Below are 16,703 nucleotides of genomic sequence, written 5' to 3'. Positions count from 1 at the left end.
ACATCTACATGACTGGGCCCAAGCAGGCCCTGAAAGCACAAGTAAGTTACATAAAGAAGTGGCCCAAATGCCCATAGTCCTCAATCCAGCTTTCAGTACCTTCCTTCTCGCAGTCTATCACTATGGCCTCATTGGAGTTCCTTATCATCAGCTGACAAAGGGAATAAAAGGCTCTTCTGGGTTACGAATGGCTCTGTATGACCTACAACCACTATTCCCAAGCTGGACAGCTGTAGCACTAGAGCCGCTCTGGGGTCCTTGTGCCTCTGACTCCATAAGCAAAAGAAAGAGTTACTGAATCCATTGGGGTGACTGTTCCTGACTACCCAGGGGAAATTGAACTACTCCTCCACAATGGAGGCAAGGAAGACTATGTCTGGAATATAAGAGATTCCTTAGAGTTTCTGGTAATATCACTGTGACCTGTGGTTAAAGTCAATGCAAAACTACAACATTCAATCCAGACAGGACTAATAATGGCCTAGATTCTTCAAGAATGAGGAATTTGGATCACTGCATCAGGTAAAGAATCATGACCAGCTGAAGAGCTTGCTGAAGGCAAAAGTAATATAGAATGAATAGAAGGTTGCTATAAATACCAGCTACGACCATGGACGTAGCCTGCCAGGCTCCTCTGTTCACAGGATTTTCTAGGCAAGAATACTGGAGTGGGTGGCCATTTACTTCTCCAAGGGATTGTCCCAACCCAGGGATCAAACCCGCATCTCTTGTGTCTCCTACATTATCAGGTAGTTCTTTGCCACTGAGCCGTCTGGGAAGCCCTTTGTCTTTCTTATTTTGTTATAAGTGTTTGTGTGTATACACACACACACACACACACACGTATATATAAAACAAATATCTTTGTTTGAGAACATTGGTGATTCTGTCCCTGATGCCAGATCTTGAACATTCTCCAGAGAAGGTATCTCTCTAGGCAGCATCTCCTTCTCCCACTGCTGAGCCAGGCCCCCTCCCAGTACCCAGCTGTGTGCTAAGCTCATTCACAATATGGTGTTAACACCAGCTGATGAATAGCCTAATTAGGGACTTTAGACTGGGGGATAGATGGGTTTAGACATTCAAGTTACACCCATGCATCAACTTTCAAACCAAGTGGAAAAAAGAAACAAACAATCCCCACCAGCCCCTCCCCCCAGAAAAAACCAAGCTGAAGAACGGAACACTTGGACCATAATGAAAGTGAAAGTGAAAGTCACTCAGTCATGTCCGACTCTCTGCGACCCCATAGACTATACAGTCCATGGAATTCTCCAGGCCAGAATACTAGGGTGGGTAGCCTTTCTTTTCTCTAGAGGATCTTCACAACCCAGGGATCAAACGCAGATCTCCCACACTGCAGGCAGATTCTTTACCAACTGAGCTATGAGGGAAGCGGTAATAGTAGCTACCATTTGCAGAGCCTTCGAAAATATCCTTAGCTCTTTTATATCCAGTCTCTTATCTGAGCCTTCTTCAATCTCCTGAGGCAAACAAGGTAGACAATTTTATTGACAAATGAAGAGGAGGAAAGGTAAGATTGGAAGGGTTGAGTGCTAGTAAGTACATGGCAAGCAGGAACATTAGGGGCATTGTGAACTTGCTACCCGTGACCTTGCCCATGACAGCCTCGGTTGGCTTATTTTCAGACATAGACTATCCCAAGTTTCTCAGGCCCAAGGGTGTCATTCTCGACTAGCTCAACATCACTGAACCCATTTCCCTTGCTTCCTCATTTAGATTTGTATCCTATTTGCCTCCCAGATAAAGCCATGGCACCAGTATGACTTCTTTATTTTCAGTTGCTGAACCTTTTTTCTGCCACCTATCTCAGATCCATTGGACTGGTTAATCAGTCTATGAAATCATCTCTGGGGTGGTCTCTTGGAGTCTGCTCCCTGATTTGGAAATGTACTTTTCATTTTGATGTCGAGACATTTCTCCCTTTGGTATTTAGGTCTAAGTTGATTTATAGGCAGGAGAAGTCAGGTTTCGGAGAAGGCAATGGCACCCCACTCCAATACTCTTGCCTGGAAAATCCCATGGACGGACGAGCCTGGTAGGCTGCAATCCATGGGGTCACTAAGAGTTGGACATGACTGAGTGACTTCACTTTCACTTTTCACTTTCATGCATTGGAGAAGGAAATGGCAACCCACTCCAGTGTTCTTGCTTAGAGAATCCCAGGGACGGCAGAGCCTGGTTAGCTGCCGTCTATGGGGTCGCACAGAGTCAGACACGACTGAAGTGACTTAGCAGCAGCAGTCAGGTTTAGCCATTTGTTTAAATTAACTCTATGCAGAATTACATTGTAGGAAACAGGTAAAAGTGAAGCTGCTTGGATGGGAGAGGGAGGAAGAGTACAGAATCATTCTCTTGGTGAGGCCTAAGGCATTTCCACTGAGCCCTGGGGACTATAAGTCTCTCACTTGGTTTACTTCTTTATTTGGCCATGCTGCAAGGATTGTCTGGAACCTCAGTTTCCAAACCAGGGATTGAACCTGGCCCTGGCAGTGAAAGCCCAGAATTCTAACCCCTAGGCCACCAGAGAACTCTTAGGCTCTTCGTTGAAAAGCCAGTGGTAAAACAAAATAGATTCTCTGGAATTCCTATTTTTTAATCTTTATTGAGGCATTACTGATAAATATGAATTGTATACATTTAAGATGTACAACTTACATTTTAGATTAAAGCCTCTGCCTGCAATGTGGGAGACCCAGGTTCGATCCCTGGGTCGAGAAGATCCCCTGGAGAAGGAAATGGCAACCCACTCCAGTATTCTCGCCTGGAGAATCCCATGGACGGAGGAGCCGGGTAGGCTACAGTCCACAGGGTCGCAAAGAGTCAGACATGACTGAGTGGCTTCACTTTCACTTTATACTCTGTTAAATGACCACCACAATCAACCTAACATATACATGACCTCCCATAGTTACCATTTCCCCCCTTCCTGTTTATCTTGGTGAGAATACTTAAGATCTCCCCTATTAGTATATTTCAAGTACATAATAGAGGATCATTAACTCTATTCACATTGCTGTACATTATATCTCCAGAGCTAATCCATCTTGCCTAACTGAAACTGTACTCCTTGACCAACATCTTACCACTTCCATCTCCCCCTAGCCCCTGACAACTATCATTCTACTTTCTGCTTCTAAGAGTTTGGTTCTTTTAGATTCTATATATAAATGAAATCATGCACTTTTGGGCTTTCTGTGTCTGGCTTACTTCACTTAGTGTTGTGTCTCTAGTTTTACCCACATTGTCACAAATAGCAGAATTTTCCTTTATTTTTATGGCTGAGTAATTTTCCACTGTATAATTATATCAAATTTTCTTTATCCACTTATTGACAGATATTTAGGTTGTGAAAAATGCTGCAATGAACATGAGGATGCAGGTATCTCTTTGAGATACAGATTTCATTTCTTTGCATGTATGAAAAGGCAAAAAGATAGGACACTGAAAGATGAACTCAGGCTGGTAGATGCCCAATATGCTACTGGAGATCAGTGGAGAAATAACAAAAGAAAGAATGAAGAGACAGAACCAAAGCAAAAACAACACCCAGCTGTGGATGTGAGTGGTGATGGAAGTAAAGTCCAAGCTGTAAAGAGCAATATTGCATAGGAACCTGGAATGTTAGATCCATGAATCAAGGCAAATTGTAAGTGGTCAAATAAGAGATGGCAAGAGTGAACATCAACATTTCAGGAATCAGTGAACTAAAAAGGACTGGAATGGGTGAATTTTACTCAGATGACCATTATATCTACTACTGTGGGCAAGAATCCCTTAGAAGAAATGGAATAGCCTTCATAGTCAACAAAAGAGTCTGAAATGCAGTACTTGGATGCAATCTCAAAAGATAGCATGATCTCTGTTCGTTTCCAAGGCAAACCATTCAATATCACAGTAATCCAAGTCTATGCCCTGACCAGTAATGCTGAAGAAGCTGAAGCTGAATGGTTCTACGAAGACCTATAAGACCTTCTAGAACTAACACCCCAAAAAGATGTCTATTTTTGCTTTTGCTGGTTTTGTTTTTGGTGTCATATCTAAAAAAAATCATTACGAATATCAATGTCAAGAAGCATTTCCCCAGTGTTATTCTTTTGACAGTTTTACATTTTCAGGTCTTATGTTTAAATCTTTAATTCATTTTGATTTTTTATGTGTTTATCCAGTTTTCCCAAGACCATTTATTGGCAAGACCTTCCTTTCCTCATTGTATGTTCTTGTCACCCTTGTCAAACACCAGTTGACCACAAATGTGGGGATTTATTTCTGGGCTCTCTATTCTCTTCCCTTGATCTATATGTCTGTTTTTATGCCAGTATCGTACTATTTTGATTACAGTACCATACTATTTTGTAATATATTTAGAAATCAAGAAATGTGATATCCTTAGCTTTATTCTCCTTTTCCAAGACACTTCAACTATTCAGAGTCTTCTCTGTTTCAATACAAGTTTTTTTTTTTTTTTACTTTCTCTGTTGTGTAAAAAATGCAATTGGGATTTCAATAGGGATTGCATAGAATCTGTAGATAACTGAGGATTGTACAGATGTTTGAACAATATTAAGTCATCTAATCAATGAACATGGGATGTCTTTTCATTTTTCTCTGTCTTCTTTAATTTCCTTTCTCGGTATCTTATAATTTATAGTGTACAAGTCTTTCACTTCCTTGGTTAAGTTTATTCCTAAATATTTTATTCTTTTTATTGCAATTATAAGTGGGATTGCTTTCCTGATTCTACTCAAAGTGTTTCTGAGCCTCACTGACCTCATTTAGAAACTGAAGACATTAGATTAGTGAGAACGTTCCCTTTCCTTCCAAAACAAAATCCCTATCCAGTGTCCAAACTATTACTTAACATATAAAGATAGAGTTCCCTTTGTTCATTCTGCCATGGGGGCCTGCAGCCTGCCTGTTCTCCAGTGGCCTATTTTCCCAATGACCCCTGAAGTGACTCCATGGAGTCCAAGGCCTAGATAATCTGAAAGACCTATCCAGAGAAAGAGAATGTTATTTATTGAGCACTTACTATGTTCCAGGCCCTGAACCAAGCACAAGCCAAGATGTAAGGCATAGCATTCTGGGGAGGGAGAAGGAGAGGCAGCAAATGGCAGGAGTATGGCAGGAGTGCTAGATGGAGGGTGCTGAGACAGGAATATCTACTGTATCTTAGTAGAAAAACAGACTTGGAACCATTTGAGGATGTGAAGGGAGTGTTCAGAAGGGGAGAGAGCAAGCTTGTTTTGCTTTGAAACGTGGCTGGTCAGACTGCTTGGGTCCTAATGGACTCTTGACAATCTGAAAGGGCTCTTCGATTGCTCCTATGTTAAGATTGCTTTTAAAGAGCCTTTTTGTTTGGAGGCCTCTTTTGGAATTGATGTGAAACCATGCTCACCTCCTTTAGGTGTTGCTCAGCCATCAAGAGCTCTCCAACTCTTCTAGAAGGCCCCTGGTGACAAAGGGAGCTGTGGAGTATGGAGGCTTGTTGCTCAGACTCCTATGAGTGGGTAGGGAATGGAAATGAAGTAAATAGGGTTTAGAGCCAGAGAATGTCCACATTACTCTTGGTTATGTCTCTAGAGAACAGGTATAATGGAAACAAACACCAGTAATTTTTCAGCTCAACTTCATCTCTGAGGCACTGAGACTAACGCAGGAAAGTAGGGCAAAGTGAAGAGGCTACTTCCGGGCATTCAAACTTAGAGGAAAGTTCCCACTGAAATTAGAAAATCTGAAGATTCAAAGCCTTTCAAAGTTCCTGTTCAGTATTAGCAGGAAATTATTGTTGTTTAGTTGCTAAGTCATGTCCGAGTCTTCTGCGACGCCATAGACTGTAGCCCCCCAGGCTCCTGTGCCCATGGGATTTCCTAGGCAAGAATATTGGAGTGGGTTGTCATTTCCTTCTCCAAAGAATCTTCCTAAACCATGGATCGAACCCACATCTCTTCCACTGGCAGGCGGATTCTTTACCACTGAGCTGACAGGGAAGCCCAGTAGGAAATTAGCCTACTAATTTCCAATTAGACATTTGAAAGTCTGAACAGTATGATCCCAACCCACCACTCTAGCCTTATCTCTCACTTCTCTTTGAGCATCATCTTCTGCTTACGTCGTTCTAGGGCTTGACCTCTGAATAATTATAATTGTTGAATTTCTCATCTCCAAGCTTCACCTATTTCTCCACCCCTTCACCTGCCCCCATGGCTTTGTTTCCCCTTAGAGCTCTCTTCTCTGAATCCCTTATGAGTCACCCACATTAGCAGTTTTCTTTCTTTTTTTTTTTTTTTTTTAGCAGTTTTCTTATACCACCTTATCTCAAAAGCAATATCTTTTTATTGTATATCAGTGTGGCTTCCAAACTAGATTCTAAGTGCCTGGAGGACAGATGTCATGTCTTACATCTCTTGCCTCTGTCCTCTTTCTAGACATCTAGCTGTGCTAGCACAATTTATGAATCAAAATGATTTTATGTTTGTTATATTGATTATTTAAAATATGTCAAGAGACTCTGACCCATATGACTGCATGAATTCTTTATATCACCTTGAACAAGTTTCTGCTCCTTTATATGCCTCAGTTTCCCTGTCTTCAAATGATGGGTTTAGACTCAGTGTATTATAAGAGCCCTTAAGGCCATGCTCAAAGTGAGGAAAGGAGATTAAGCTAATTTGATCATCAGGCTGGGTTCAGTTCAGTTCAGTTGCTCAGTGGTGTCCGACTCTTTGCGACCCTGTGAATCGCAGCACGCCAGGCCTCCCTGTCCATCACCAACTCCTGGAGTTCACTCAGACTCAAGTCCGTCGAGTCCGTGATGCCATCCAGCCATTTCATCCTTGGTCGTCCCCTTCTCCTCCTGCCCCCAATCCCTCCCAGCATCAGAGTCTTTTCCAATGAGTCAACTCTTCGCATGAGGTGGCCAAAGTACTGGAGTTTCAGCTTTAGCATCATTCCTTTCAAAGAAATCCCAGGGTTGATCTCCTTCAGAATGGACTGGTTGGATCTCCCTGCAGTCCAAGGGACTCTCAAGAGTCTTCTCCAACACCACAGTTCAAAAGCATCAATTCTTCGGCTCTCAGCTTTCTTCACAGTCCAACTCTCACATCCATACATGACCACAGGAAAAACCATAGCCTTGAATAGATGGATCTTCGTCGGCAAAGTAATGTCTCTGCTTTTGAATATACTATCTAGGTTGGTCATCACTTTTCTTCCAAGGAGTAAGCGTCTTTTAATTTCATGGCTGCAGTCACCATCTGCAGTGATTTTGGAGCCCCCAAAAATAAAGTCTGACATTGTTTCTACTGTTTCCCCATCTATTTGCCATGAAGTGATGGGACCGGATGCCATGATCTTCGTTTTCTGAATATTGAGCTTTAAGCCAACTTTTTCACTCTCCTCTTTCACTTTCATCAAGAAGCTTTTTAGCTCCTCTTCACTTTCTGCCATAAGGGTGGTGTCATCTGCATATCTGAGGTTATTGATATTTCTCCCGGCAAGAAGCTGTGTTTCTTCCAGTCCAGCGTTTCTCATGATGTACTCTGCATAGAAGTTAAATAAGCAGGGTGACAATATACAGCCTTGACGTACTCCTTTTCCTATTTGGAACCAGTCTGTTGTTCCATGTCCAGTTCTAACTGTTGCTTCCTGACCTGCATACAGATTTCTCAAGAGGCAGGTTCGGTGGTCTGGTATTCCCATCTCTTTCAGAATTTTCCACAGGCTGGGTAGGGAAGGGAAAATAAGTCTGCCTACAAAACCAAACCAAACAACAAACAATAGCTAAAGAAGTAATAAAAGGATATCTAGGTGTCCATATGTCTCTTCCCTCTTGAATCTCCCTCCCACCTCCCACCCATTCCAACTCCTCTAGGTTATTACAGAGCCCTGTTTGAGTTCCCTGAGTCATACAGCAAACTCCCATGGGCTGTCTATTTTACATATGGTAGTGTATGCTTCCACTCTATTTTCTCCATTCATCTCACCTTCTCCTTTCTCTCCTCCCCAACACTTGTCCATAGGTCTGTTTTCTATGACTGCATCTCCATCGCTGCTCTGCAAACAGATTCATCAGTATCATCCCTAGTTAATTCATATTGATGTATGACAAAAATCAAATACTGTAAGCCAATCATCAATCAATTAAAAATAAATAATTTGAAAAAAAAAAGAACAAAGGATATCTACAGAAGGTTTGCAGCTAGGAACTGTGTGAGAATGGAGGTGGGGGAAAACACCAGCTTAAAGGACAGGATTTTCCAGCCCTGGGTGTCTTACAAACATGAATTTTCTTCTGTGTGGACAAAGGAATCCTACTAGGTATGGTGCCTTTTGTTAGCCACTGGTTGTAGGAGTGTAAAAGCAGAATAATCAAGTAAAAGTCCCCACCACTCAGCATTCAGGCACTTGCTTGTAAAGATCTAGGCCAGGTTAGCAAAGTTCCCAGATGCTGCCATCTAGTGGTAATTCAGAGGTGTTGTTGTTAGGTCATTAAGACTTGGTGACCTCATGAACTGCAGAATGCCAGACTTTCTTGTTCTTCACTATCTCCTAGAGTTTGCTCAAACTCAAGTCCATTGAGTCAGTGATGCTATCTAACCATCTCATCCTCTGCCACCTCCTTCTCCTGCCCTCAATCTTTCCCAGCATCAGGGTCTTTTCTCATGAATTGGCTTTTCGTATCAGGCGGCCAAAGTATCAGAGCTTAGAGGTATATGGGGGCAATTGGCCCTTGCATTCTCAGATGGACCTTCCAGCCTTTCAGAGAAACATGGGCCAGCCCAAGGATGAAATACTGAGCGGATGAATAATGAAAAAGTCCCCTGAGGAAAAGCCTGACAAAGAAACTAAGAAAGACAAAAACTGAGAAAGACAAAGATGAGGCCAAAGCAAGTGAGACCTAGACACAGATGTTCATGAAACTAGGCGAACCTTTCATTGAAGACTGGGGATTGAGGGTGTGGAGAATGAACACAGTCACTCTCTGGCCTGGTTCTCACATCACAATCTTAGGACACTGATGACAGAAGAAGTTTCTAGTATGTCTTATGTCCTTTCTTTCTCATATGACCTCATTTTCTTCCCTGTCTCACTCTTTCACCTCATCTTTATATGTTCCTCCTCACTATGGCCACTATCTAGCCAACTTCCTTAAAACAAACAAACAAAAAAACAAAACAAAAAATACCAAACAACAAAAAAAACCCTTCTTGGGGTTGTAGGTAAGTTTAAGAAATTATGGAGATTGTGGCTGTGAATGTGGCCACTCAGCTTCCCTTGCTCCTGCCCGTTGCCAAAACCAGGCTCCCCAGCCTTCCTGCTATGTCTGGGAGCCACTCAATACCCAGCCAACAAATTTCTTGTTGATTCACTTGGCCAGAGTCAGTTTGAATCCTTTGAAATTAAGAATCTTGACCTGTGTACCTCCATCACTGAAGCCTACTGCCTCCCTGCTAGAATTTCTCAACAGTTTTTTTGTTTGATCTGCTCCAACCTTTTCTCTAACAAAAATCCATTGAAGAGGATACTTTAAAAGAATTTATAATGAATTATACACTGGCGAGGTAGCGATCATCATTACTCTCACTTTAAAGGTGTGGAAACCTGGGTTAATAGAAATGGATGAGAACACCAACGTTCAAATCCTTGCTTTGATACTCAGCTCTGACTTTGGGAGAATCTTTTTACCTCTCTTCACTGTCTTGTCTTTGAAAAGGAGAGAGTGAGTACCTATCTTCTAGATGTAATAGAATGTATCTTAAATTTTTTTTTTTAAAAAAAGAGAGAGATTCTGTACGGAGGGGCAAATTTTTTGAAAACAAGGACACCAAAGATATCTTGATTTCTGGAGACATCTCTACCCAAATATGAATGTCAAAATTTCTGTGCTGTTACATTTGCAGCCTCACCTTGCTCCTGAGCTACAGACTAAATCTCCTATGCCTACCAGGCATTTCTGTTCAGATGTCCTCATGGCTTTTCAAAAGTAATTTTTAAAAACTTATCTTCCTTCTCCCTACAACCAGTCCCCATTTTTGTTCCTTCAGTGTCTGATGTTTTAATCCTACCATTAATCCAGTCCCAAACTCTCCCCTCTCTCCCTCTCTACACATTTTAATTCTCCCATCAGGCATCAGGTCTTTGCAACTCCTCCAAAGAAGTATCTCTTACTTTCCATTTCTACTTACACTGTCCTAGCTCTGGCCTTATAGCCTCTCAACCGAACCACTAAAATGACCCATGGCGTCAGCATTTAATACCAACGTCCAAGTCTTTTACCTTTCTTCATCTTACTGGAAACAATCCGCTGAGCATCCTATTATTTTTCACTTGCGTTTCTTCAACAGCCTTTGAAGTGGTCTCTCTGCTTTCAGACAGGTCCTACAAAGGCCTTCATCCATATTTTGGTTAGACAGGTCTTTCTATCCTGCAAAACATTATACGTCACTTCTTTGTTTCCAGCCCTTCCACATGCCTATGGCTGAATAAGGAGACAGGCAGATCTTCCTACATAAGTCACCATACAAGTGAGTAAGACTGACAAAAACAATAAGTTTAGTGCTTTGGAAATCAAGAACTTCTATCCAACAACCAAAGAACACATAGAAACTTCTCCGGTATACAGCATATTCTAGACAATAAAGAAAGCTTCAGTAAATTTTAAAGGATGGAAATTAATCAAAGTATGTTTAATAACAAAATGTTATGAGAAGTTGACAACAGAGAGAAATCTGGTAAACTTCCAAATACTAAAAAAATTAAATAATACACTTCTAAATAGCTCATAGGTCAAAGAATAAAGCATGAAATAAATGAGAAAAATGAGAAATATTTAACTGAAAAATGAAAATGTAACACATGAAAATTTATGGATTGCAATTAACACAGAGCTTAGCAAAGAACTAGTTTTCAGTGCCTATCAGAAATGTCTCATCCATAAGTGTCCACTTTACAAAAACCAATAAAAGAAGAGCAAACTAAGCTCAAAGCAAAATGAAGAAAGGAAATAATTAAAATCAGAGTAGAAATTGAATTGGTAAAATAGGAAAAAAAATTAGAACAAGTAAATCAAAACTTGGTTCTTCAAAAAGATCCACATAATTGACAAATAATAAGTTAGACTGACCAAGAAAAAAGAAGACACGAATTGCCAGTGTTAGGAATTAATGAAGAGCTTTCACTTTCAACATGACAGAAGTTTAAAACATTATGAAATTCTATGAAAAACTTCATGCCAAAAATTAGACAACAAAGCTGGAATGGAAAGCTTTCTAAAAAGACGTGAATTATCAAAACTGACAAAGAAGAAGTAGAAAGTCTGAAGAAACATTTTCCAAGTAAAGAAACAGATACAGCAACTGAATATCTTCTCACAAAGAAAAGCCCAGACTCAGATGCATTCACTAGTGAATTATATTAAACATTTAAAATAGAAGTAATATCTATTATTCACAATCTCACTCAAGAAATAATGGTGGAAACACTTTCCAATTCAATCTATGGGGTTAGAATTACCCTGATTCCAAGCCAGAGAAACACATCATACACAAAACAACCCACAAGTATGGATCAACACCATCCATTATCAAGACACAATCTTTAATAAAATATTAGCAACTCAAATTCAGCAACATATAAAATGTATTACACCCCATGACCAAGTGAAAATTATTCCAGCTACATTAAGTTGATTAAACATTTGAATATTAATTCATGAGATACATGATATTAATAGAATAATGGGGGAAAGCCTTATAATCATCTCAATAGATGCAAAAAAAAAGCATTTTCCAAAATCTAATACCCTGTAATGATAAAAGCTGTCTACAAACTAAGAATAGAAGATTTGGTCAAAATGAAAAAGTATCATCTTCAGAAACAAAACAAAACCACATCTTAGCATCACAGTTGATGTTGAAAGATTGAATGTTTCTCCATAAGAGGGGGAACAAAGTGAAAGTCTATGCTTTTGCCACTTTTATTTAACATTGAATCAGAAGTTCTAGACATTGTAGTAAACAAACAAACAAATAAATTAAATCAAAGGCATTCAGATTGAAAATTAAGAAGTAAAACTGTTTTTATTTGCAGGTGACTTGATCCTGTATGTGGAATTCCAAGGAATCCATAAAAATATAGACTAGACACACTAGCAAAGTAATGCTCAAAATTCTCCAAGCCAGGTTTCAGCAATACGTGAACCGTGAACTCCCTGATGTTCAAGCTGGTTTTAGAAAAGGCAGAGGAACCAGAGATCAAATTGCCAACATCCGCTAGATCATGGAAAAAGGAAGAGAGTTCCAGAAAAACATCTACTTCTGCTTTATTGACTATGACAAAGCCTTTGACTGTGTGGATCACCACAAACTGTGGAAAATTCTGAAAGAGATGGGAATACTAGACCACCTGACCTGCCTCTTGAGAAACCTATATGCAGGTCAGGAAGCAACAGTTAGAACAGGACATGGAACAACAGACTGGTTCCAAATAGGAAAAGCAGTACGTCAAGGCTGTATATTGTCACCCTGCTTATTTAACTTCTATGCAGAGTACATCATGAGAAACGCTGGGCTGGAAGAAGCACAAGCTGGAATCAAGATTGCCGGGAGAAATATCAATAACCTCAGATATGCAGATGACACCACCCTTATGGCAGAAAGTGAAGAGGAGCTAAAAAGCCTCTTGATGAAAGTGAAAGAGGAGAGTGAAAAAGTTGGCTTAAAGCTCAACATTCAGAAAACTAAGATCATGGCATCTGGTCCCATCACTTCATGGGAAATAGATGGAGAAACAGTGGAAACAGTGGCAGACTTTATTTTTTTGGGCTCCAAAATCACTGCAGATGGTGACTGCAACCATGAAATTAAAAGATGCTTACTCCTTGGAAGGAAAGTTATGACCAATCTGGATAGCATATTAAAAAGCAGAGACATTACTTTGCCAACAAAGGTCTGTCTAGTCAAAGCTATGGTTTGTCCAGTGGTCATGTATGGATGTGAAAGTTGGACTGTGAAGAAAGCTGAGCACTGAAGAATTGATGCTTTTGAACTGTGGTGTTGGAGAAGACTCTTGAGAGTCCCTTGGACTGCAAGGAGATCCAACCAGTCCATTCTAAAGGAGATCAGTCCTGGGTGTTCTTTGGAAGGACTGATGCTAAAGCTGAAACTCTAATACTTTGGCCACCTCACGCGAATAGTTGACTCATTGGAAAAGGCTCTGATGCTGGGAGGGATTGGGGGCAGGAGGAGAAGGGGACGACAGAGGATGAGATGGCTGAATGGCATCACCGACTTGATGGACATGAGTTTGGGTGAACTCTGGGAGTTGGTGATGGACAGGGAGGCCTGGCGTGCTGCGATTTCTGGGATTGCAAAGAGTCGGACACGACTGAGTGACTGAACTGAACTGAATAGAAGGTTTAGAAAAGGCACAGAATAAAAGGTCATTATACAAAATTCAATTGTATTTCTATATCTCAGCAATAAAAAATCAGAAGTTAAATGTTTAAAATATCATTTAAAAGAGCATCAAAAATATGAACTTAGGGATAAATGTAACCAAAAATGTGAAAAAGATCAGTGTACCGAAAACTATAAATTATTATAGTGACAGAACAATAAAGATCTTAATAATGCAGACAGAATCCATGGTCAGCGATTTGAAACTCTTGGTATTGGCAGGATGGCAATTCTCCCCAAATTGATGTACAGTGCCAATCCAAACTCTATCACAATCACAGCTGGGCTTTGTGTAGAAATTGACAAGCTGGTCCCAACATTTGTAGAGAAATACAAATGACCTAGAATAGCTTAAAAATTTTTGAAAGTGAAGAACTACCTGGTTTCAAAGCTTAGTATAATGCCACAATAATCAGTTAAGGGCTTCCCAGTGGCAGAATAGTAAAGAATCCACCTGCCAATGCAGGAAACACAAGAGATGAGAATTTGATCACTGGGTCAGGAAGGTTCCCCTGGAGTAGGAAATGGCAACCCACTCCAGCATTCTTGCATAGGAAATCCCATGGGCAGAGGAGCATGGTGGGCAACAGTCTATGGGGTCGCAAAACATCAGACATGACTGAGTACAGCACAGCAGCAACAAATCAATTAAGTTTAATACTGAGACAAGGATGGGCAAAAAAAATAAGTGGGAGAAAATTGAGAGTCCATTTATGGTTAATTTTTGACAAACATGGCAATGCAAGTCATTAGAAATGGATAATCTTTTCAAAAAATGGTCTTGGATAACTGGATGTGCACATGCAAAAAGAGGAATCCAGATTCTTAGTGTTCATCATATACAATAGTTAACTAAAAATGGATTACAGACCTAAGCGTATGAGCTAAAACTCTAAAACTTCTAGGAGAAAACTTGCTATGACTTTGAGAGGCAACCAAAGATCCTTCATTCATCAAATGGCTACTTGATGCCAGGGCTATCTCTGGTGGCTCAGATGGTAAAGAATCCGCCTGCAATACAGGAGACCCAGGTTCAGTCCCTGGGTTGGGACGATCCCCTGGAGAAGGGAATGGCTACCCACTCCAATATTCTTGCCTGGAAGAATCCCATGGACAGAGGAGCCTGCGGGTCATGGGGTCACAAAGAGTCAGACACGACTGAGAGACTAACACTGTGCTAGGTTTAGGGTTTCAGAAGGGAATCAGGCACAATCCCTACCCAGTGAGTCAATGATTTCAGGCAAGTGGGATTAAGAGGAGTCCTGAGTACTGATGTTCCCTCCCCTTTCTATCTACTTCTTTCAACACCCGTGACCCCTCCACACCTACTCCCCCAGTCACATGCCTTTGTTGGCCTCCTGGTTGCTCAGGGTTCTGCACTGCAGTGTTCTGGCCAGGCTTGCCTTCTCCATGCTCCCCAGATATGTCTGCCCTCCTCTTCCATGAGTTCAAATCTCATTGCCAGCTCACGAGTCACTTGATATCCCTCTGATAAATTGGAGTGACAACAGGCGATGAGTAACTGATAATCTACTTAGATTCATTCCTTCAACCAATAAATATGTACCTAAAGCCTACTGTGCTATCAGGCCTTCTGTGAGGTGCTGGGTATAGAGAGGTAAATCCAACATGGTTCCTGCCCACAATGAACTTATCATCTGGTTAAGCAGACAGACAAACAGGTAAACACAGACAGCTGCCACACAATGTAAGAAGAGCAGTGAGACAGGTGTGTGCTGTGAACAGCTGTGGCAGAGAAGAGGTGAGAATAACCCTTCTTGGCCTGGGAGAGTGGAGATCAGGGAGAGAGAAGAGGCTTGAGATGCTTTCTGAAAAATAAGTAGCCATTCACCAAACACGCAAGGCAGAGGAGACATTAGAGGGAAAAACAGGAGCAAAGGCACAATTGTGTAGTCATGCACAGTCTGTTGGGCGAACAGAGAAAAGGCGATCTAGCATGGTTAGATGCGGCAGAGCGCATGCCAAGGATTAGACATGTATACACTGGTGAAGGCTCTGATGTTCCAGGCAATGAACCTTGGACTTAAGGCTAACAGCAGTAGAGAGCTATAGCCCTTTTCGTTCTTTGGCAATAACTTTATGGAAATATAATTCTTGTGCCATACATTCACATTTATATCCTCTAAGTATACAATTCATGGTTTTTAGTATATTCACAAAGTTGGGCAACAATCACCACTAATTCCAGAATGTTTTCATCACCCACCAAAGAAACTAATGAGGAGTCACTCTTCTTTCTTCCCACTTTCTGGCCACTGGCACCATTCATCTACTTTTTGCATCCATAAGTTTGCCTGTTCTGGGTATTTCATATAAATGGAATCATATAATATGTGGTCTTATGTGACTGGTTTCTTTCACTTAGCATAATGTTTTCAAGGTTCATCCATATTGTAGCTTGTATATTTACTTCACTCCTTTTCATGCCCAAATAACATTCTATTGTATGAGTACATCATATTTTCTTTATCCGCTCATTGGTGGATGGATATTTGGGTTGTTTACCCTTTTTCACTCTTTCGTTCTAAATAATGTTGCTGTGAACTTTTTATGCAAGTTTGTTTTAATAAAAAAGAACAATTTATTTTACAGTTTTAAAAAATGCAGTATTGGGGCTAATACAAAGCCAGATTGTTCTGAAATACAAAGTTTCAAATGTAACACACTACTCACAGACTACATATTTAGCTAAAACAGGATCTAGCTCTTTACAAGAATTAATCTCTAACTCTACATATGTGAATCTATACAAGTGGTATTTGGAAGTTCTTCAAAATCTGTCTGTAAACTAGAAAGTTAAGCGAAGTTGTCTTTGCCTCTACAGCTCAGAGCTACAGACTGCCCCTCCCGGTAGGCAGCCCATTCTGGTCCCATCCCACTCCAGCTGCGGTGTAGGCCTGGGGAAGAGAGGCTGTTGTCTGGGTTCCTTTCCTGTTGGCTATTTATAGCAGAGGTACATTATGCTTGGTCTCAGCCAGGAAAGAACATAATGTACGTGAAGTCTCTGGGGGGTGGACAGACTAAGGCCTGCTTCAGAGTCAAGGTGCTAATCCAGGAGGGTCCTCACCAGGCTGATTTTTGGGGGTTAGAATTCCACTTCATTGACCTCACTCTTATCGTTATTGTCATTCTCCTCCTCCTCCTCTTCCTCCCTCTTTTCTTTAAGCATATTCAGATATGTACTAGCTAAAATCTTCTTTGGTA

This window comes from Capricornis sumatraensis, chromosome X, assembly GCF_032405125.1.
Source record: "Capricornis sumatraensis isolate serow.1 chromosome X, serow.2, whole genome shotgun sequence".
Classification (NCBI taxonomy): domain Eukaryota; kingdom Metazoa; phylum Chordata; class Mammalia; order Artiodactyla; family Bovidae; genus Capricornis; species Capricornis sumatraensis.
Note: the sequence above shows the minus strand (reverse complement) of the source record.